The 23,321-nt window shown below is 41.6% G+C and overlaps 1 long non-coding RNA gene across 7 annotated transcripts in view; it reads left to right on the top strand.

Moving 5' to 3' along the window:
- The window catches only part of LOC112545567 (uncharacterized), a 246,728-nt gene extending 241,144 nt beyond the window's left edge, over positions 1–5,584 (top strand). For all 7 annotated transcript variants that reach the window (XR_016348848.1, XR_016348845.1, XR_012901639.2 and 4 more), the window contains one exon: positions 1,857–5,584. This is a non-coding gene — a long non-coding RNA (uncharacterized LOC112545567). The remainder of the gene's footprint in view (positions 1–1,856) is intronic.
- Positions 5,585–23,321: the final 17,737 nt, after the last annotated feature.

Raw genomic sequence — 23,321 nt, 5'->3', positions numbered from 1 at the left:
CATGTTTTGTTAGTCTTTCAGGTGCTACTAGTCTATTTGTTAAGTTTTCAGTTTTTCCTGTTAGACGAACTCTGCTTACCCCTCTGAAGATTTTAGTAACAGATTGACTGAATTTGAGTTTAGGAGTAAAAGGGGTCCCCCTTTAATTAGGGCAGTGCCTGTAAACCTTATTTCTCCAAGATTCATGCAGGTTGTTTGGATTCAAGTGGTAGTGTTTTGGCAACATCTTCACAATGATTTTGAACAGGGCTTTGAGGGTGGTTTTATATAGGTATTAATTTAATTTTAATTGACTCTGTTGGCTACTCAGACAGTTTTGTAGGACTTGGAAAAATCCTTAATTCTCACAGTACAAGGTCAGAAGCCTCCTGACTCTTATACAGCTCCACTTTTGCTTCCAGTTACAGTAGACTTCTGATAATCCGGCACCTTTGGGACCTAGGTGGTGCCGGATTATCAGATATGCTGGAGTATCGGGAGGTACTCTGGTGGGGGGGCTCTGACGGGTCTTCCGGACCCGCACTGCGTCCGGGGGCTGGGCGGGAACAGTGCGGCGAGGGGCGAACCCTCTGCCATTTTGCAGGAAGGCGGGGGAAGCCCCGCACTGCTGCTGAGAGTTTCCGGGAGGGGAGTGGGCTCTCCACTCCCAAGACTGCAGTAGTTATCCCCGAGTAGGGGGGAGAGAGGCAGTGCTGTGGGACCAATCCAGCATTACCCCAGCTGCTCTGCTCTGCAGTTTCCCCAAGTCCACCGCTCGTTAGTTTCAGCAGCAACAGTGGTGGACTTGGGGAAGTGACGTGGAGCAGAGCAGCTGGGGTGCTGCCAGGCGCTGAGCAGCGGGGTGAGGGGCGGCGCTGCGGGACCAACCTGGCAGCACCCCAGCTGCTCTGCTGTGTGCCGCTTCCCCAAGTCCGCTGCTCATCAGTTTCAGCAGCGGCAGCGGCGGACTTGGGGAAGTGGCGCGGAGCAGCTCCAATTGTCCAGCTGGCCGGAGCACTTCCGGCACCAACTGGAACCTGGACTATCGGGAGTGCTGGACCACTGGATGCTGGACAATTGGAGTTTCACTCTGGCTTTATTACTTCTGTGTTGTCTAATCAAGCTCAGAGCATATAAGCAAGAATAACAGACTTTCAACTTGCCTATGTTACTTCACTTAAATACAGTTTAAACCCATGTTCTGGTTAAATGGTGCTTAACCAGCACTAGTGGGCATGATGGTAAACATGACTTGTTCTTCTCTACTTGATCATGAATTCATGTGAGCAGATGCATGTTCCTACCCTACAGTGGTACAAATTCCAACTCAGCAATATTTTTGGTGTATTGCACTGCATTTTCCAGATGTTTCTGGTGTGTGTGGTATGAGATAAAATTTTCTGTGACTAGGCCACTTAAATTTCTAAATAAAGTTTGAAAATAGGACATGTAGGCACGTTAGAAAATTTTATCCACGATCTGATTGTTTTAATTGGATGCACTGTCATCCTCTCCATAAAGGTGTGGACTCTTTTTCACAAAGTCCGAGAGATGTTATTCAATCCTTTACCCAAACTGAACCTCGCTGGGATCACGTTATATACTTATTTTTCACATTCATCCATCCTGGATATGATTTCACTACAGAATTAATCCAACCTGTTGCTTGGGTATTGTCTCTAACTCCCTTCCTGTCCGCACACAATTGTTTTACCTTAGCTGAGTGGTGCTTGAAATCTGGGCTTGCTGGTTTGGCTGAGGATGTGGCTCTAAACCTGGGTATTACTTTCACTCAGGCTGGTAACTCCTCTTTGGAGTTGAGGACACAGACATTAGTGACAGTTGAGTGTTGATAGTTCTCCATTGTCTTTCCACAGTTCCCTCATGTACCCAGAAGGAGAGAGAAATTCTCCCACAGTTCAACGGGAAAGAATCAGAAAGGTTGCTGCAACACAAAGAACCTTAGGAGTTGCCCTAGTGATATTGGTGGTGTACTCATACATACATGAAGACACAGCAATATGGATAGGACTTGGCAATGGGACTGCTCACACCTGGGTTGACTAGGCTAACTCCAAATGCTGATCATTGGAATTAACTCTGCAGCATTACACCTCCCTTTCATTACTTTTCCTCTTGGAAAGTTGCTGGGTGATGTCAAGAAATTCCAGATCTGAAGAGCCTACCTCAAACTTAATTGCAGTCTGCTGCACCTGTTCTCATAGTTTGACATTTGAACTGTGATTTGTTAGCTGTGGTACCTTTTTGGTAGTATTTTAGGAAATAAAAGGGTGCCACAAGATATTTCTTTTCACCTCTCTCCTACCCTTCCCCTCTCTTATTGCTGGTGGGAGCTGTGTGAAAAGTTCTTTGAACAAGGACATCAAAGACCAATTGCAGCTCTGTTCTTTGAGCAGGCTTATAAAGCGATTTCGATACCAGACGACAGTCCTTGTCACCACTGCTCAGCAATTGTTCTTCTTTCTGTAGTTTTATTGGGGAATAATTTCTCACCCTGTGTGGCTCCTGGTGAGGTTTGTTTTTATGTTGTTAGTTTGATCTGACCACTAAAAGACCTGCCACAGAATTGCAGTTTTATTGGCTGTGGGTTAAGGGAGAAACATTATTGAAAAAGTTCAAACTCTGTTTCTCAGCAACCAGTTTACCATCTTTTTTTCCCCTACACCGTAACCCTTTTGTTGTAAAAAATGCAAACAATTTGTTTGACCTCTGTGGATGTTTAAAACTCCAGGCTTATAAAGCACAGCTTTAAAAACAACCAACCTGGGGCCAGAAAATGAAAGACTCCTATAAATGTTTTCTTTTTTTCCTGATTTTGCTCCTTAGAAGTTGCATCATGCTAGTTTCATTGGACATTTCCACAACTTTTATTTTTTCTTAATGCCAGCTGAGAGTCATATCTGTTATGCATGTTACTGAAAACATAGCCGCTGGTGACAAGCCCAGGGATTCAGATCAAGGCTGCAAATGAAGCACCATTCTGAACTCATCAACTTGTGGACTGTAAATGCATTGTACAAATGATGCAAGCCAGTAAACTGTATTAGTGCTGTCTATCTTATAAATATACTTTATTGCTGGAGTAAGTTGGCATAGCTCCAATCAGTAAGGTTGTTTATTTTTGTTTTTTTAACCCAGTGGCCTGCTAAGGCTCTTTGGAAGCAATCTCACAACCAACAATGTCACTATGCATTTAGATGTGTGTTTTTTAAAGCTTTAGAGCAGAGGCATTTAACCTGGTTTAAAATTCATACTGCTAGTGATTCCCTCTCCCCGCCCCCCCCCCCCCCCCCACAGGTATCTCACAAAGCCACTCATGTTGCTTACAACAAATTAAGCCTCCAATTCCTTCTGAACATGTACATTTTTTTCCTCCCCTCCCCCCAATATTTTGCAGGAGATGAGGGCTGGTGAGGGTTTCTGTGTCTGTGCTTCTGTTTTGGTCTGGGCTTGGGTAGGCTAGGATAACATTCTTACACAGAGGGTTTCCTGTTTCAACTGATATTAAATAACATGTGATAAGGAATGAAAGCTTTTCCTTTGGCTTATTGATGCTACAGCACTGTCATAACATCTTATCCACTGGGTCATACTAAAACCAAAAGAATTTTGAAAATGAACACTTGAGACATTTATTTATTAAAAATTAAGTCATTATACCAACAGCATGTATATTAAAAATGCAACTTTAATTGTGAATTTCCACTGCAAGCAAAACTCTTCATTTTAGGAATGCTTTTCTGGCTTTGTTGTGTGCAAACTCGATTATAATTAAAGACAAATCTAATTTAGATGCAACATCGCTGATAATGTTAAGCATAGCGAGCCCATTCAAATGTTCTTGTCCCATTATAGAAGTATGATGGTTCTTTACTTGTTTTAACACATTGAATATGCATTCACCTGAAGCCATTGATGCAGGGAGACCGACGAAATTACGTAATGCAATTGTGATATTAGGAAATACAGTTGATAGGCCGAGATTGAATATTTCTTGAAGCAGTTCTGTTGGTGGAATGTATATGTTTCAGAAAGACCACCTTGTCACAGAGATCTCTTGAAATTTTGTTGTAGTACCTTCATTGAAACTGATCAGCTGCTGAATATTGATCTTCACTGCTTATTTCTCTGAACTCCCAAAGGAATCCAAAATGTGTATACATTTGTCACAGTGACTCAAATCGATGTTCAAGACCAGATTTGATGGAGTCAACAATAACAAAAACAATTGACTCAATAGTGCCTTTCTGCATCAGATTGAGAAGTTAGGCTGCGATTGGTGGAAAACTCAGATGAAATGTCTATATCCTGTGCTACTGATCTGGACTCAGAAAAGATTGCATCCCATTAATCACAAACCTTTTGAAATCTTTAAGAAGTCATTCCGTGTTATCCCTCTCGACATCTAATATAGCATTGCATACTTCAATTACAAGATTAGTTCCGTGGATCATTTTTTGCAGCTTCATCTACATGGATGACATTAAAATGCATTCAAATTTGGATGTATACCTCTGAATTGACTTAAGCTCAGTGTGACCCTGTGCTGTGAGAGCAAGAGATTCAAGATCATGTAAAGCCTTTCTCACAGAGTCTAAATGCTGTGCAACTGGTTTAACACCATCAGTTTATGCTGACCATCTCATTGTCAACATGCCATAAAGGGAAACAGGCAGATTCTGCTTCAGAATTTCCAACTTTCAAGAACTACTACGGAAGAGGTTATACAATTGCTGAATTGTTCCAAAGTCTGTGATTACTTCCTTGCATGACTGAGTGTAATCAATGCCGACAAGTTTTAGTATGTGGTTGCCACAACTGTAGAAAATATAGTTTGGCTTTTGCTCAAGAAGGACTGCTCGGACTCTGTTGTACTTCCCAGCCATATTGGATCCATTGTCATGGGCTTGGCCAATGCAGACATTAAAATTTAATTTGAAGCCTTCCAGAATTTCTAACATGAGTGGCGAATTCTTTTCCAGTTTTGTAATGAAATTACAGTCTGGAGTTGTATCAACAGTAATTGAAAAGTACTTTGCATATTGTATCTCTTCAAGGATTGTTTGCACAAATGTCCCACATAGCTCAATAAACTCATTTTGTATTCTGGTAGACAGATAATGGATTTGCATGTGTTTTCTGCACTCTTATGATTTATGAACATGCTTAACATGTCCTGATAAAAGTGGGTCATACTTGCTAAGAAACTCAAGTATACCAAGAAAGTCTCAGTTTGTAGAGTCACCAATACATTGACTGGAACCAAACAAAGTCAATCGCTATTCAGAAAGAAAAAGTGATATTCAATATGCACTTAAGGAATTTTTTCCAGTTATCAGTTTCTGTGTTCATTTCACTCAGGAGTAAGTTTTCAATTGAACTGTCAGCTAGTGCTGCTCTTCTAGCTGATTTCCATGTAACAGTTATCTTTATGCGATACTGAAGTTTCATGTGAAGGTATTTGATCTTTCAGCTTACTCCAACCTGTACTGATGCTCCAGCCAGATGGATCATTTGAAGTATTATTGTTAAAAATAAAACAAGGTACACAGTGTACAGAGCCCGCTTTCCCATGCTTTAGCAGAGCCAGTCTCTTGTGTAGGTCTCTCCATTTGGAAGAGTTTTCGTCAGCAAACAAGTGGGAAAAACGTGATTTTCAGCATCTTTTGGTATATTGCTTGGAATCTGAAAATCACTAACTTTGAGAAACAATTACATTCGTGCAACATTGTTCTTATCAAGAAGTCCAATATCAGGTTCTGATGCCACTGTTGTTGTGCTGTATCCTGTGCTAGTCATAAATTCTTGCTCTTGCTGTGCAGCATCTCCGAGGTACTCAGTTTCTGCCTTCACAGGCTCTAAATCAAGTGTAGATTCTGTATCGCTATAGTTGGCATTTCTGTGTCTTAATTAATGACCTCCTCATTCTGAGACAGTGGCATTAAAATGTCAATTGTGGATACAAAGTTTTCATCAGAAGTGTCACTGTTAGTATAGTCACTGTCTAATGGCTAATGTGTCATTTCTACGAGAAATTATGTTTTTGGCTTTACACTTTTAACTGCTGCTTCACTCTGTTGCTTTCACTATCTTGTACTTGCACCACTTTCAGATCTTCATTTCATTTTTATAAAGGGGTTCTATTAAAACACAGGAACACACAATACATTAATTGGCTAAAGGCTATTGGTTATACAAATTTTTAATTTTATGTACTTCACAATGAATACTATATAATAATTGTTTGGGGGTGTTATTTACCACAACCTTTAGAGCTTTATTTCAAAGTCGTGAAATTTGGTCTGCTAACATGTTCCAGCTAATAAATTCCTCTAATAACTGGTGCATTATTATCAATATGAATATGGGGTGATAGCCAGATTAGATATAAAGTTTATTAAACAACTAGAATTAAAAGTTTATCACACAAAAAATGCCTTTAAAGGTGAATCTAAAACTGGACCAATAGGTAGCTTACAGCTAAGTCTGATATGATTATTGTAAACAGAGATGCATTAGAAAAAACAGGAATACAAAAATCTCCTATGGAGAGATAAACATCTAATTTAAAGGTTAAACTCACCCTCAGACCAAGCAAAATCACTTTACAGTAGCAGAATTCATTACGACTTTCAAAACCTCTAAACTATGCAAAGACTGTAAACAGTGTTTTATAACGTAGAATCACTAATCACAGAAGCTACTCCATCTCCAGTCACACAGATGAAAACTTGGATGTGACTGAAAAATTGGCGAAGGCCCCAAGGTCCCACAATGATTTAAATCAATTTTTTGCAGCTGTATATATAGCTTCTGTTGTCTCTAACTGCAAGGTATATAATAAATGGAAATGACTTGGTAGAGAAATGACAAAATTTGAGGCCCTTTGTCTCCTGAGGCCTGGGTCAAATGACCCTCCTGGTTCCCTCTCTGATCGGGCCTGTATAGAAATAAGAGGCCAGATCTTCAGCAAGTGTGTAAATTGATTGCCAAAGTACCAAAAAAGGAGAATGGAAGGGAAAACAGGAAGACCCAGAGCTGTACCTTGTGAGGTGCCACAGAGGGGTCTTGGGCAAAGGTGAACTCATGGCTAGATAGAGAGGAAGTGAGTGGTTTGGTAAGAAGGAGCAGCGATGGGTGCATAATTATGGAAGTGGGTTGGGTTGCCAGTCAAAGAACTGAATCTCAGCACATAATGCTGCTTTCGTAGCCCGTTCAACTAGAGGCTTACACTTAGAAAAGTTGTGTTAAATTAATTAAAGTGGATGTTAGTTTCCTTAGCCTCACTCCATAATTATAGTGGTGGGTGTACCACAAAAGACCTGGACTGAAGTTAAAATAAGCACCCTAACAGGCAATGGTTACTCTAATTGTTGTTGGCTGGGTCTTTGTTTGCTAGAAGCCTTGGCCAGATGAGGTTTTGCTCAGAAAAGCTACAGTACCTCTCCATTTGGCCCAGGCTGGAAATACCTGTATCAGGGTACATCTAAATCCCGATTTGTGGTAATTTAGTCCTTCCTGGCCTAACAAAGTAGAAAGAGCAGAGCTATACTGAAATAAAAGCAAAAGAAAATGTTTAATTGAAGTTCATACTTACCTGCAAATTTAAGTTATGGGATAAAGATAAGCGTGGTTCATATTCTAGCCTAATTTATTTTAACCCAGATGGCTGCATAATATGGTCTGTAATATAATTGTAAGTGCATTTTTATCCCTTTATATAGGGACATTATCTAATAGATTAAATAAATGACCCATTTAAGAGGGGATCCCGAATGCAAGACAAAAGTTTACAGGGCTCAATACAGAGATAACTCTGTAAAATGACCGGTGTTGTAAAAGGCTGTCAGGTAAGATGATTTAATCAACTTTTTTTGCCCATATTCTCTAATCTGTTACTGAGATTGGTCAACACGACATACCAGATGCTTTCAAAGAAGGCATCTTCGCCACCCTTGTTCAGAATTTACTTGATAATTTGCATAGGCCTCTACATGGAAAATTTCCTTCCTGAGCATCATGTGAATTGATTTTATGCTGTAATGACTTTATTACTTTTATCATTTTCTGAACTTGCCTAGCTATAAATGTCATTTGCAGCCATAAAATAACCCAGCCCCTTGTTTTTTGTTGTTGGTGTTGATTGTTTGTATTTCAATAGCACCTATGGCCCAACAGAGACTGTGATCCTAAGGTGATGGGGACCATACATACAATTTCTAAAAGTCAATGTCTGATCCTAAAGAGCTTAGAAGAGGCAAGACAGACAAAGAAATATTATCCCCATTTTCAAGATGAGAAACTGAAACACGGTGATTAAGTGATTTGACCAAGGTCGCACAGACAGTATATGCAAAATCAAGAATTCAAGCTGGATCTCTAGAGTCCATATCCAATGTGTATAGCACAATATCTCTTCCTCTCCCATAAAATAATTTAACATGCAATCTACATCTCTTTGACCGAGTTGCCATTATCTACCTGTAAGGTCATGTGACCAATTTTGTCACAAGTATAGTCTGGGATTTCACTCTGTACTGCTTATTATTTACTGATACTCCTGTTGCATGTCTTCCACCACTCGTCACCTGCCAGGAGACCAGAAACAATGAATCCACAGCTTGGGCACTCTTTATTGGCCTTGATGGGCAGGACGGGTGGGCTTAAGAGGGGACCTTAGTGGAGCTTGTTGATCTTGAGCTCAGATTGTCACATAGCTATGTGCAGCATTACCACAGCAGGGGCCTGGCTGCTTCACTGCGTATTTCCAGCAACTGAATTGTGTGGTATGATTTCATTGCATCACAGTATTTGCCTTTACATTACATTGGAATGTTCAATATCTCTAACAACCTCCACTTTCTGCAAACAAGTATTCTGCTGCAGCAATTTGATGGCCTTCAGCCGGATGAGTCTTTTCTAATTTAATAAATCAATAAATCTACGCAGTGGAAGAGCTGCATATTTTTTTCTTCAGGTGAGGGGTTAAGTGTCTGCTAAAAATTGTTCTTGGAAAAGAAACATAAGAGAATCTTTTCAGACCTTGTAACAAAAGTGCAGCTATAGGGGTTTTTAAAAACACACCATACATATGATATAACTTTTCTAGTCAAATCATTTGTTCTCAGATAGGCCATTTATTCTTTTCTTTGGGTAAGGCTGCTTTGATTACGTAGTGACAGCTGTGAGAGTATATGGACTGTGGCAATGGGCTGGCAGACACTTCATTCTCAATTTCTCTTTGTTCTCAGAGAAAGGAAAGGCACAATGGAGAGGGTTTCATCCACATGTCAGACATATGAGGGACAAAAGAATAATGGGAACTGACTGAACTACATGATGCAAGTCACCCCAGGAAGTTCTGTATTTTAGCCATACTTAACAATGGTCGGATGGCCAGTGGTTGCCCCATTTGTAATTAGTTAATAATAATAGTAGTTAAATTACAGTAGAGACCCATCATCACCTTGATCAATGAATTAAAAAAAACAAGGACTGAAAGATCCCCTTTCAGTTAGAAATCTGGCAGTTTTACTGAAGCATTAACCTTTTCCATGTTGGCAGTGTTCCAGACTGACAGTCAAATGCATGCTTCTACTTCCAAAATTTCCCTTGGATGCTTCTGTATGAAAAACAAAGGGAGTTAGCTGGGGCAGGTGGGCCCAGAAATATTTAATTTTCAGTGTTCTCACTCTCATGATAATACTTATAGATAACCGTTAACAAAAGCTGTGTGAGATACAGGCGTTTTGGTTTGCTGGCAATGCCATACATTAAAAATGAATTGTTTTGGCTTGAACCAGAACCAAACGTTTTAAAGCATTTTTGGCAAATTGAAATGTTGTAGAAAAAAAAGTTCTAGATGAAACAAAATGTTTAGTTTGACCCCAAAATGAACATTTTTTTGGCACCAAGTGGTTTTAAAAAAAATTTGAATGAAATTTCAGAACAGTCGTGCTGAACTGTGGAAAAATAACAACAAAAATTATTCTGGCTCCCAAGCCACTGTGTGGTCCCACTGCTTCCAGGGATTTCTCAGCATTCTCCGGCCAGGAACTCCCCAGCCGCCTGACCCCACTGATGCAGGGGGTTCCCCGGCCAGGGTGGCGGTTCCCAGACACTGACTCCAGGGTTGCTCTGCTTAGCTGCTGCTGGCCCAACTGGGACTCTGCAGACCTTGGTTTCCTGGGGCTCTTTGGTCCAGCAACATCCATGACCTTACTGGACCACAGATATTGCTGGACCAGAGAGTCCTGGATTTGGGAGGTTCAACCTATAATATGCTCAAACCTATTCTGAAAGGATTAGGTTAAAGTGATAAAATGTACAGTCTGAGAGTTTATATACGGACTATGTATTTATAGCTGCAAAATATTATATAGTCCTATTACTGTTGCATTTTAAAGAACTATTTAAGTGGATATAAACAAATGACTAATATGAGCAATATTCATATATACATGCATCTGTTAATTAAAAAAAAAATTTTATATAACTGTTTACACACACATAAAATGAGTAGCTATAACAGTTAATATAATTCATTAATCTGTAAATATATTTGCTATATGGGCCTCATTCTGTCATCCTTATTCAAGTAAATTCCAAAGTACTTTCAAGGTCTTGCTCCATATCTAGGAGCTAATAGTGCTCGGTTTTAATGATAATAATACTGGCTAATATGGCAACGCCTTTGATCTGATAAAGGAGTGACTAGCCATATGTGAATATACTTCATTTCCCAATGTAGTAAATTTTGCTTCTACTTTGGGGTCATATAATTGCATTACCAGTCTCAAGGTGAACCAGGTTGGAAAACCAAGGGTAGATTTAGGACATTATGGATTTTTTTTCCACATTGGTTGATTAGCTTCAGACATTTGATTTGATTAATGTCTAAAAGCTCTAATTAGCAATGGCTAATCTGCCCCACAGATGTTTGGTATTGATTTTGCCTCCAGTAAGCTAATCTAATTGTCCTCCTTATCATCGGATGTGGGTGGGTATTGAAATAACCAACTTGTTCATGCACCCATAGTTACCATGAGTGAGTAATAGGATCATGATGTCTGTCAGATACCTGAAAAAATGGGGCCATGGAGTTGAGTAAATGGAGGAATTACTGCCAAAACTGGCCAGGTGAGGAATTAAGGTAACTCCTGTTGTGTCAGAATTGTTTGTCTTTGTAAGGGATGAGAATGTCCCCCTCTGCTGCAAAAGAAGAGGAAAGGAGATTAAAATAGGAGAGATACGAGAAGCAAAGCATGTTTCTTAACTGAACTGCTGGAGAGGAAGAGAGGAGATGGAAAATGTAATCAGCAGTTATTCACTTCTGAAACCACCCTTAGTGAACTCTGTCTGCCTCCCATGATGGTGCAATGCCACCCATAAAAAGTGGTGTTAACATTACCAATAAGAAGACATTCTTCACCATTTCCTTTAATAACATCCTGTTTTCAAAAGCTTAGGAATTGGCTATAAATATTTTTGGTAGGTTGAAACTTAGCCATAAAAAAACCAAAACAAGCTAACAAACCGAAAACCACACCTACACTTAACACAAGGTATTTTCTTTAATAAAATATGAAGACCACTTATTTTTGAGTGACACACATAAAAAACATAAAAAATAAGCAGTATACAATGATTTATTTTGCCAATACATTAGAAACGCTTTAATATTTAAAGCCACATTTTGGAAGAGATTAGTCAATAACAGGAACATTTGAACCAGTGTTGATGAAATGTATTTTCACTAACCATTTCATAAGACATATGAGCTCCTGATTTTATTAGACCAGCAGAATTGCTGACACTACAAGTTAATTTCTCACATAAGCACTAGATGTGAGGGTGTCAAATACAAAGATAAGGCCCGATATGATGTAGTATGCATGGCTCAAAAAGTCTTATCAATGTTTTACTCTTAACTAGCTCAACCCATTTTCTCTAGTACATCAGTTAATTTGTTACAGGCAATGAGTCATTCAATTTCTTTTCATTCTCCTATTCTTCACCATGATTCTGTAATGGGTGTGTATTTTAGCAATCATATAGCCTGATTCTGAGAACTCTTTCTTACATGGCTAGTTCTAATGACTGCTCACATGACTAGGGGTATGTGGGATCCTTCTGCTTTTTCATTTTTCTCTGAAACACAGAGAAAGAATATACATATACAAACCAAGCAATTTGTGGCTTGATTCTGTTGACTATCAGACTGCCTCTGAAATGTCGCCAAGAACTGTTGCCACCACCAAGTGTTGCACATACCACAAATACTTTCACAATTGTTATCACTGCAACAGCTCCTCTACGCCTTGTAGCAGTTTGCTCAGTGAAGGAGAGAGAATGAGGCTTGCCACTGACACTATGGATGGTATTCAGTAGTATGACTGCTTTTCTCAGGTTGACAGTTAGCACTGAGACATGGCATTCTTCAGGCACATATGTGAACCTCATCAGTTGTCATGGACCTCCAAAATACTCACTGCTCCAGGGATTCACTTAAATCAGTAGGTTGATTTGAGCATACATGTGCAGTAATTTGAAAAGCTGGCACTTACGTTCTCTTGGTTTTCCTTTGATGGGCAATCTACCAGCTAATGTGTGCCAATAGGAGTGGCATTAATTTCTGTGTAGTAGCAACCATTACTTGCTAAATGCTTTCTTGGCATTGAAGAAAGGACAGGCCTTGCCTTGAGGAAGCAGCAATCTATGTGCGGACCCACAATTAGAGGGTTAAGGGAATGACAGATAGAGATATATCAACTAGACTGACTGTGAGCAGTGAGACTGCAGTGGGCTGTTGAGACATTTTAGTGTGGGTAGGGTAGGGGGATCTGTGGAGCTCAGGGAGGTTGTACCATACATAGTGGGCTGTGTAGGAGGAGGCTTGGAAGCACAAAGGCAAGAAGCTGTCAAGTGGGTGGTCAAGGACAGCAACACTGGTGGAAGGGTGAGGAGAGGGGGAACATGACACTTGACAAGGGAGGATAAGTAGGAGAGGCAGGGTTTAGTGGGTTATAGTGAGCTTTGAAGATGGTGCTGGTGGGCCTTTGGTTGAAGCTGGAGACAAGACATCCAAGAGATGTGAGAACGAGGCTGAGAATATGGGATAGGATGGAAAGAGGCAGGTCAGTGGTGAACAGCCCTGGATTTGTCAGCCATCACCAGCAATGCACATGGTACCTGGATCTGTGTGAGCTGGTGAGATTGCTCAGAAACAGTGTGTGAAATGAAAGGAACAGAAGCCCTAGGTAAAGGAAAGAGGGGACCTCTCACAAAAGTGACAGAACAGAAGCAGGCCCTTTTACACTGGAACACTTAAACACTTCTACCTGTTAGAAAGAGAGTGAGGGTTCTACTGGTATCTCCTGTTCTGAACTTGCAGAAATCTTTCAAAAGGGAGGGAAATATTAAGAGCAGGGGAATTGTCTTATTCCCAGAGCACGGAACCCAGAGCCGTGAATGTGATCAGATGTCTCCATGGCAATTCCCCCCTCACTGTTTTCATCATGTTTGACATTTGGGGGACTTCTTTGTTCCAGCCTAGTGGCCTTCGGCAGGGAGCTGAGGAGATTAGGGATTTTGCTTGGATTTGAAAACATGCACAAGTCAAAAAATGTGAAAATCATGAAACTGACGTGTTCGCAGTGGCAGCTCTGTTGGAGATTGAGGTGCCACTTGCTGTGAATGCACTGGGGCAAAAGGAAATATATGAAGTATAAAACTCCTTAGGTCACACAGGATATCTGGAGATACGCAGGCAGCCGACAGGCACGTAGGGAGAATAGCAAACTCTTCTCCATGCACAAATGCCATTCACTTTTAAACTAATTTGCTTCTTGGCACAGTGCAGGAAGAGCAACTTTTGGGGGGAGGAGCAGGAAGGGGAGAGAGATTGGGGACCAGGGAAGAGAATTAGGGCCAGTGCAGACAGGGACAGAAGAGAAGGGTATAGAGAGAACCAGGTTCAGAAGAGGCAGCAGTGAGCTGGCAAAACTGGAGGGACGCAAAGAAAGACGAGGCTGGAGAGCCTTAAGAGTGAGAACCTAAAAAGGGCAGCTGCTAGGAGCCAGAACCATTTGAATGAATAGTAAGAACCATTTGAGTCAAACATGTAATAACAATCATAGAATCATAGAGCTGGAAGAGACCTTAGAAGGCCATCAAGTCCAGCCCCCTGCCCAAGGCAGGACCAATCCCAATTAAATCAACCCAGCCAGGGTTTTGTCATGCCAGGACTTAAACACCTCTAGGGATGGAGACTCCACTACTTCCCTAGGTAACCCATTCCAGTGCAATGCAGAGGAAATGGAATGTATTTGCATTTGGTGCGAGTAGCCATGTTTTCTATTCTCTTGTCGTCCCCTGGACCTGGCAGTTGTTATGAGTAAAGAGGCAACCCCAATCAGTGAAGGTAAATACAGCATCATGTGAGTATTATTATGACCAGGGCTTGACAAACTACAGCGAAATCCACTTGCCAGCCCCGCACTGTGCGTGCGCTATACCCGCACTGCACATGTGTGCACCACCAGTGAACGGGGCGACCAGCTGAAATCTACTCGCTACGGGCGAGTAGATAAACGGATTTGTTGTGCCTTGATTATGACCTGTTCTGAACTTTCATTTCATACCTTGCTTTGGCTGGAGTGTGATGGTGATGGGAACTGCTGTTAGCTGGTAGAAGTGGGATTTTACTATGTGTAATCCTTCTGCCAGCTGGAGCCAGCAGCAACGAGGGCTGGGTTCAGTGTCTAGGAATCCTTTTCCATTGATACAACACAGAATCAGATCAAGCCCTCACCCAGTAACCTGGGAAATTTACACACCACTCCTAGGTGCCTCTGAGAAGCAATGCTTCCCCACTCTCATGCACAGGGTCTGAGCATAGAAAAGAAACTTTTAATATAATGAGGGGAGCAATTTGGTATTAATTTGGGAAAACACCACAAACAGGGCTCATAAACAGAAACCACAAGTAAAAGACCCACCCCCAAATAGGTTGGACAGTGTCCTTTTCATCTCCAGTTCTTAAGTCCAGCAATCCAAAGTCCCTTTCACGTGGGCAGTTGGTGCAGCTGGAGTTGGGGAAGCAGGCCCTTAGCTCCGCCCCCCACAGGGAGGGGAGGAGGCGGGGCAGCATGCCTAGTGTCCCCCAGTCTCCCTGGAGCACTAGGAAGGGGAAGAGGGGTGTGTGTGCCCACCTCCCCGGAGCAGCGGGGGAGGGGAAGAGAGGCGAGGGAGGGCGTGCATGCAGCATGGCTCCCCTGCTTCCCCGGAGGACAGAGGGAGGGAGGGAGAAGGCCACATGGTTCCAGCCTCCTCAGCCCCGGAGCACAGGGGGGCAGGTGCTGGGGGCAACAACACTCCGCCCCCAGAATGCCTACAGCAGGTGTTCTGAGGGGGGAGTGTGGGCGGGGCCAGACTGGTGTTTTGGGAACACAAAGCCTTCCCCACCCCCTAAGCCACGGTGCGCCCATGCCCTTTCATGTGTCTGACCCTTCTCTGCACCCACTTACAGTTGCTGCCCTTCCTTAGTGCAGATCCAGAGTTCCGAGATGCTTCTGCAGAGTTCACCTCCCATCCTTAGTGGAGGTGGAGAGAAGATGCACCTTTCTTGCTCTGCTACTGGGCTACTTGCTGCCCCTCCCTACCAGCCACCTTGCTGGCCGTTCCTATGGGTGGCCTGCTCACTGTTCCAAATGGATGGCTGCTTGCTGCTCTTGCCACACATCTCCATCCGCCACCCTCCTTCCTGCTCACTGTGCTTCTCCACCAGCTGCCCTGCTGGCTGCCTGCTCACCGTGCATCTCCTCCAGCGACTCATCACACTTCTCCATGGCTGCCCTACTGGCTGCTTGTTGTGTCTCTGCCTCTCCAGCGACTTATTCACCAGCTGTCAGTCACCTTTTGCTGCCATCTGCCCTTTAATGTGACCTCTGCACGTCATTCTCTTAGGAATGTTCAGTTCTTTGCAGGCTGGGCAGACACAGTGCACCAGCTCAACTGATTTCCACTCTGTGATTTTTAGCTCTTAGCGGGAACACAGTCCTATCACAACATGGTTCAGCTGTGATTTGAACATTTGATATAACATAAAGAGGCTCCTAATGAAGCCTATTTAGTTCTTTCTTTGAACAGTGAGGGGAAACAGGTTAACCACAGCAAGAAAGACCATTGGGTAAGATTTGTACCCCCTTGGTTCGAACTAACGTTACTCCTCATTTTTTGAGGAGTAACGTTAGTTCAAACCTAGGACTTTGGTTTGAACTAACGCGCCCCGGCACGTACATCCTGGTTCGAATCAGCTGTGATTCGAACTAGCACGCTGGCGAGATCATGCCAATAAAGCATGGGATATTTAAATCCCCGCTTCATTAGTAATTTTGAATGCCTGCATTTGCATCCCTAGTTCGAACTAGGGTGCAAGTGTAGATATACCCTTTGATCCTGCTCTATCTGATGAATATGTAAGGCAGCGCAAGAGCAAATTATATTGACATAAATGCACCCAAAGTCTCTTCCCTGCCAGCTAGCTCTCTGGGAAACATTTATTCAGACCCTGTTTTCATATGAAAGGCTACTCTAAATAAGTTTTTACAGGGCAGGTGATGGCTGACCTGTCTGAGTGATCCCCAAAATGTCACACCTTAACATAGCTCATCCCCTACATGCAGAACATTCTTCCTGAGTGACCCCTTTTCACATTCAATTTCTCCCGAAAGGCTCATTTCAATTGGAATTCTTATAGAAAATTGGTTGGTGATAGCTAGATTGTGGAACTTGAAGTTATTCAATAAAACTATCCCACCCTGCAGAAAAATAACAAAATGGTTTTATTGGTATGGAATATGGCACAATTTATGGTTATGATGACCATTGTAATAGAGCAGTAAAGTTTTAAAGCCTTGTAACCCTTGTGGACACAATTAGATCAGTATAAAAGTGCCTTATCAGTATAGCTATGAGGAATAAACTGTATTGATAGAAAATTGCTTTATATTGGTATAATTGTGGTCACACTACTGGGTTACTATCGGTACCAATTAATACCTAATTAAAATTGTTATAACAGTGTAAGAGGTTTAAAGCCTTGTAACCCTTGTGGACACAATTAGATCAGTATAAAAGTGCCTTATCAGTATAGCTATGAGGAATAAACTGTATTGATAGAAAATTGCTTTATATTGGTATAATTGTGGTCACACTACTGGGTTACTATCGGTACCAATTAATACCTAATTAAAATTGTTATAACAGTGTAAGAGGCAGGTCTCAGATCTTTAGACAAGAGAGATGCATTCTTTTGTGTTTGGAAAGAGCTTCACCTGTTATAGGAACTCCTAGGCTATGTCTACACTCGCGTCTTCTTGCGCGAGTAATATGCAAATGAGGCTAAGCGGTGAATATCGCTGAGCCTCATTTGCATAACTAATGAGCCGCCATTTTTTTCAGAAGAGGCTCTTGTGCAAGAAGGAGCATCTACACTGCCCCTTCTTGTGCAAGAAAAACCTTCTTCCGCAATGCCGTTCTTCCTCTCAAGTAATAGGTGTAACGGCATTGCGCAAGAGGGTTTTTCTTGCACAAGAAGGGGCAGTGTAGACAGCTCCGTCTCGCGCAAGAACCTCTTCTGCAAAATGGCGGCTCATTAGTTATGCAAATGAGGCTCGGCGATATTCACCGCTTAGCCTCATTTGCATATTACTCGCGCAAGAAGACGCGAGTATAGACATAGCCCTAGATCTGAATAACAACAGGTTATTGTAGGAGACTGTTGCGACAGATGTGGCAATTTCCTGCAATACCCTGGATAAAGCTTATTGAATTAAGTTTAAGTATCTGAGTAATTTGTTGTTTACAAATGCAAATATTTATGTATTCTTGTGGGATTGTATGTAATGTTTCTAGGATGGAGACAGGGCTCATTTATAGCCTGGGAAATGTGAGCTTTCAAGGACTATCTGAAACAATGTACCAAGACTGAGCTCTTAAAGCTAAGTGGTCTTCTCAGGAAATCCCTAGGACAAGATGTCTACAAATATGCCCTTTCCCGTTATGCTAGAGTTCAGCCTTTGGAAGCCTGGCCTTGGGGAGTGTGCTTTGTTTGCCGATCACCTGTTACACGAAGACAAGATGAGAGGCCCAAACTGTATAAATGAATGACTCAGATGCATGGCGGGGGGGGAGCAGGGCTTGTTCTTGGCCAAGGCGTTTATGAACTTGTAACCACAAAACCCCCTGTTGGTAGGGCTTGAAGAACTGAGGTCTACCATAGGAATTCTTGGCATTGGGATGATGTCTGGTAACCTTATTAGCATGTGTGTGTATAGAGTCTTCTATTGTTTCAATTTGTTTTCTCTGTTGTGCTTTCACCTTAAGCATAAATGTGGTTCCCTAGGAAAGCTGCATGGTATGTTATCAGATGGTGAATACTTACACTCTCCATAGATTCTGAGGAGAACAAGGCCTGCTTAGGCAACCTGATTTGCTGGGGAATGTACCATGCAGGCAGGGACTGATGCAGTTTGGAAATGCCCTGATCAGGAGGAAGTGAGACACATGATGTCACCCCAGAGAGGTGACAGCTGAGGGAGCCAGAAGCCCAAGTTGGTCTTTTGGACCATTGAGGTAGGAGCAGGTTGCAGTTGCCATGAACTGTGATGAAGCTTCTAGTGTGGACATGGTTTCCTACTCTGGGCCACAAAGAGAGCCATGGGCACAGACTTATGGAAAATGTAAAAAAGGAAAAAAAATCCAAACCCTGCCCAGAAAAAGTTGTGGTGTATTATCTTTGCTGCCATCATTCAGTCATTCCTGTAATAGACACAGAAGAGGGGGGAAAAGACCTTTGAACTATTACTGCAAAAAACAAAAAATATTGAACTCTTTAATCAAAAGTAGGGTTGCCAGATGGTTTCAACAAAAATGCCGGACACACTTGACATTACATCACAATCTACATTACATCTTATTTCGAAAATACCGGACATTTACATTTTCTCATTTATATTTTCTCAATTTGTTTCCCGAACAGAAAGCTCAAATTCTGGACTGTCCGGTTCAAAACCGAATACCTGGCAACCCTAATCAAAAGGAGTGTACAGTGAAAGGAGATAAAATGGGTCCCCTTCCAAAAAGCCAGGATTTGACTATTGCTCAGAAAAAAATAGCATGCCAGCTGCTGCCATCATACTGTAGGGAAAACCATTGTACAGCAAGATGGAGCAGGGAAAATAATGGAACTTATCTTTAAAAAAAGGAATTGCCTGTCCAGGGAAAAATTGAAATGTTTATAGTCATTCTGAAAACAAAGTAGCTTGTATTATTGCTATGTGGGAGAACTGAATTTCTGTTTTTTACTTAATCCCATAGTCTGAAAGGAAGAAGGGCTGAATTCAGTGTAGTTGAGAATCTCTTCTTGTCCCTCTTTTATGTAAAAAGAAGCTTTGTATGCTACTTTGAATTTTCAGGGAGACTTTATTTCCAAGAATCTCAAAGTACTTGTGGCACCCATATAAAGTCAGCGATCTTGTTAACTCAGTTTCACAGTTAGGCTAGGTCTACACTATAGAGTTTTTACGCAAAAATGGCTGATTTTCACAAAAAGCTCACAGAGCGTCCACACCTCAGGCACGTTTTTGCACAAGTAAAATGAAAGAATAGAGGGTTTTTTTCGGTGTAGTTATTCCTCCTTCTATGAGAAATAACTCCTTTTTGCTCAAGAGTTCTTGGTTGTGGTGTGTGTGTGTGCGCGTGTGTGTGTGTGTGTGTGTAAGGGCAAGAGGGGTTTTAAAGAGGCAATCAAAAAAGCACAGGTGCCCTGGAGGCCATTCCGTAAATAGCAATCAGAGTTTCATTTTGAGAGAGCGTCCATGCAGTCTGGACGCTCTCTTGCGCAAAAGCGCATCATTTTTTGGATGCACTTTTGCTGTGTGGATATACTCTTGTGCAAGAAGTTTTTGTGGAAGGTCTCTTCCGCAAAAAGCTTCTTGCACAAGAAACCTGTAGTGCAGACATAGCCTTAGATTACATGAACTGCCCATGGTAAAACAAAATACAGGACTATGTAGCACTTTAAAGACTAACAAGATGGTTTATTAGATGATGAGCTTTCATGGGCCAGACCCACTTCCTCAGATCAAATAGTGGAAGAAAATTGTCACAATCATATATACCAAAGGATACAATTAAAAAAATGAACACATATGAAAAGGACAAATCAAATTTCAGAACAGAAGGGGGATGGGGGGGGGGGAATCTTTAAACAGACCCAGGAGTCCTAGCTCTCAGTGCTGTATCTTAAACTCTGGACAACATTCCCTCCTTTTATGGCCACTTGGCCAAGCTTCCTGTTTTACAGGAACTTGTAGAGAGAAGGAGACAGAGCGCCTGAAGTAAAACTTCTAATGCGGAAAGGAAGTGGGGATGTTTTGTGATTTCAAACAGGGCTCAGTGAATTACTTTCCCCTACTGGAATAAAGCTGTTATGGTGTTATTGTAGCAAGATATTAACTTGTTAGTAAACAGTCCCTTGAAGCTGATTTGGCAAAGTATCAGCATGGCCATCCCTACCAGTACACAAAACACACAGCCGCATAGGGCATCATTTAATTGGGGCAGCTCTGGCTCCAGCGATCAGCTCCATCTCCTGGCTAGCCCTCCTTCAGGCTGCACCTAGCAGGGCTGTCCTTAAGGGGATCCAGGACCAAGACACACCCTGCCCCTGCTCCATCCTCATCCCACCCACACGCTACCCCTTCCCGTAAGCCTCTGTCCCTGCTCTACCCCAGCTCCACTTCTTTCTGCCCCTCCTCCACCTCCTCCCAGTCCGCACTACATTCCTCCTCTCCCCTCACATGGAGATCCAGGGGTCACCAAAACTTCTAGGAACAGCTCTGAGTCTCAGCTTGGGAAGCATTCTTTTTTTTAAGAGAATCTGGAAAAAAAATCTATTGGGTTCTTTTAAAATTACACACCATCAGTGTTAATGTTATGGTTTTTTTTTAGATGGAAGGAAGAAAAGAATTACATATTACAAAGAAAATTGAAATGTAATGGTTTAAGATACTTTTTTCACATTTAGGTTAGTGCTGAAATTGTCCAGGTTTTAATTTATAGATGATCTGTGGTGGCAATGTGCTATTTTAGATTAATCTTCATATTTGACTACAGAGACACCTTCCACTGTTTGTGTGAACACTGGAACTAGTACAAGCATCAGTAAGAGTTTGTATGTAATTTTGAATATGGTTTCTTTCTGTTGGTTTTTTAAATGGACCAACTTTTCATTTTTCCAAATTCTCTGCACATTTTTTTAAGACAGACTTCCCCTTGAAAATCTAGATTTTCCCAAATTAACCTTTTCTGGTATGAAATTGAAAATCTTTACAAACAAGTACTCAATTTTGAAAGCCTCTAAATATGACTAAGCTAAGCAATCATTTGATAATGAACTCTCTCAAAACTGACCCCCATCACAGAAAAAAAAAACCTAATAAAAGTTGCCATAGAAAATGTTGTATTTGATATATACTTTCAACCATCGCTAGTTAATATCCACATATGTAACTTTTTTATTTCAAATAATACTGCAGCATGTACATTGTATTTTGGTCTTCCTCTCACCTTTTCACTCAAGGCTACAAAAGGTGGAGAAACTGATGCTATAAGTGGACCTACACATTTTCCTTAATTTTAAGCTTAATTGTTAAAAGGATATGAATATTCATATAATTTTACAATAACTCACAATAACAAAGATCAATTGAAAGAAGGTGTGATGGATAAGAGGTGTGATGGATAAGAGGGTTAAACTCAGGTAGCTAAGAGTGTTGTCGGGGGGCCAGAAGAACCTTTGGGATACAGTGCTGAAATTTAAATCCTGCGGCCTTTTCTCTTTGTGTGAGTTCTAAATTAGCAGCTGGAGGAACAAGATGAAATAATCAACTAGAATTTCCATGCCTTCAAGAAATATTGGCATGGCAATAGACTGGGCCTTGAGGTTTGGGTCAATATGGATTGTGAGTAGAGGCAAAATGATTTAGTTGTGATCAGGTTATTCTATATATATACATATTTAGTCACGATCAGGTTATTTTTCTTTTATTTTGCTGTTTGCTAAAACTGCTCTGTGTGAAATCCACTATACCCCAACCTGTGCCCAGAGATAACATTTTTTCCTCTATGTTTTAATCTGATCTTTCCTTAGTTGTTCTGTAACACCTAGCAACCAAGTATGCTTTATCAAGTCTATCTTTTTGTTTTGGTAATAAAATTACCTTTTTTAAGGCGATGATTTGATTTGATTTGTGTCTTGGAAGGTAACAGGAGCTCTGTGTGGGTGCCTGCCTAGACTGAAGAGCCAGCTATCCGAACTGCAGTTTGTTTCCTGTGTGTGTGTGTGTGTGTGTGTGTGTGTGTGTGTGTTTGTTTTTTTCAAGCTCTCTTGTAGCAAAAAAGCTTGGGGAACCCCATTGGGAAGAAATTCAAGTGTTTCTTCCTGGTTTTCAGGGATTAAATCACTTGATGGTGGCAGCCACCTCCCAAGGCCAGGGAATCTGTGATCTTTGGGAGCTTTTAAGCAGAAACCTATAGAGGAAAGATATTTTTAAGGTCTTCTGTGGGCCCCCACCTTCTGCACTCCAACTGCCAGAGTGGGCAACAGCCCTGACAGGAGGTCAAGTTGCTTTTAATAATGAATGTTATTAACAGATTCAAGAAAATCAGAGAATCTAAATTAATCCAAACAAAAGAAGGCCACCTTGACACGATTCAAGGACTATGTAGAAATCATGCTTGGTGAAAACAGAAGGGCTGTGTCTACACTGGCATCCCTTCCGGAAAAGGGATGCTAATGTAGCACTTTGGAATAGGCAAATCCGCGGGGGATTTAAATATCCCCCGCGGCATTTGCATTAACATGGCTGCCGCTTTTTTCCGGCTTGGGGATAAGCTGGAGAAAAGCGCCAGTCTAGATTCCGGAGAATCTCTTATTCCTACTTGAAAGATATTTAAATCCCCCGCGGATTTGCCTATTCCAAAGTGTCTAATCTGCATCCCTTTTCCGGAAAAGGGGTTCAGTGTAGACACAGCCATGATGGAGAACTAGGAATTAATTAATCAAATTGGCTTGTTGGAAACTAGGCCTAATTGGTGGACAAAATGAGGGGATGGACTATTCTACTCATCACTCTCTTCTGGGTTCTTAAAGAAAGAGAATTTTGGTGGGGGGAGATTAAAACAGATAGAGACTACTGGAGCAAGCTTCATCATGGCTGCCACCCCCCATCATATATTGGAACACTCTGGCTTTA

The sequence above is a fragment of the Pelodiscus sinensis genome, chromosome 2, assembly GCF_052426305.1.
Source record: "Pelodiscus sinensis isolate ZL-2025 chromosome 2, ASM5242630v1, whole genome shotgun sequence".
NCBI classification, from domain to species: domain Eukaryota; kingdom Metazoa; phylum Chordata; order Testudines; family Trionychidae; genus Pelodiscus; species Pelodiscus sinensis.
The sequence above is the reverse complement of the archived record's forward strand: the minus strand, read 5'-3'. Positions and strand labels throughout refer to the sequence as shown.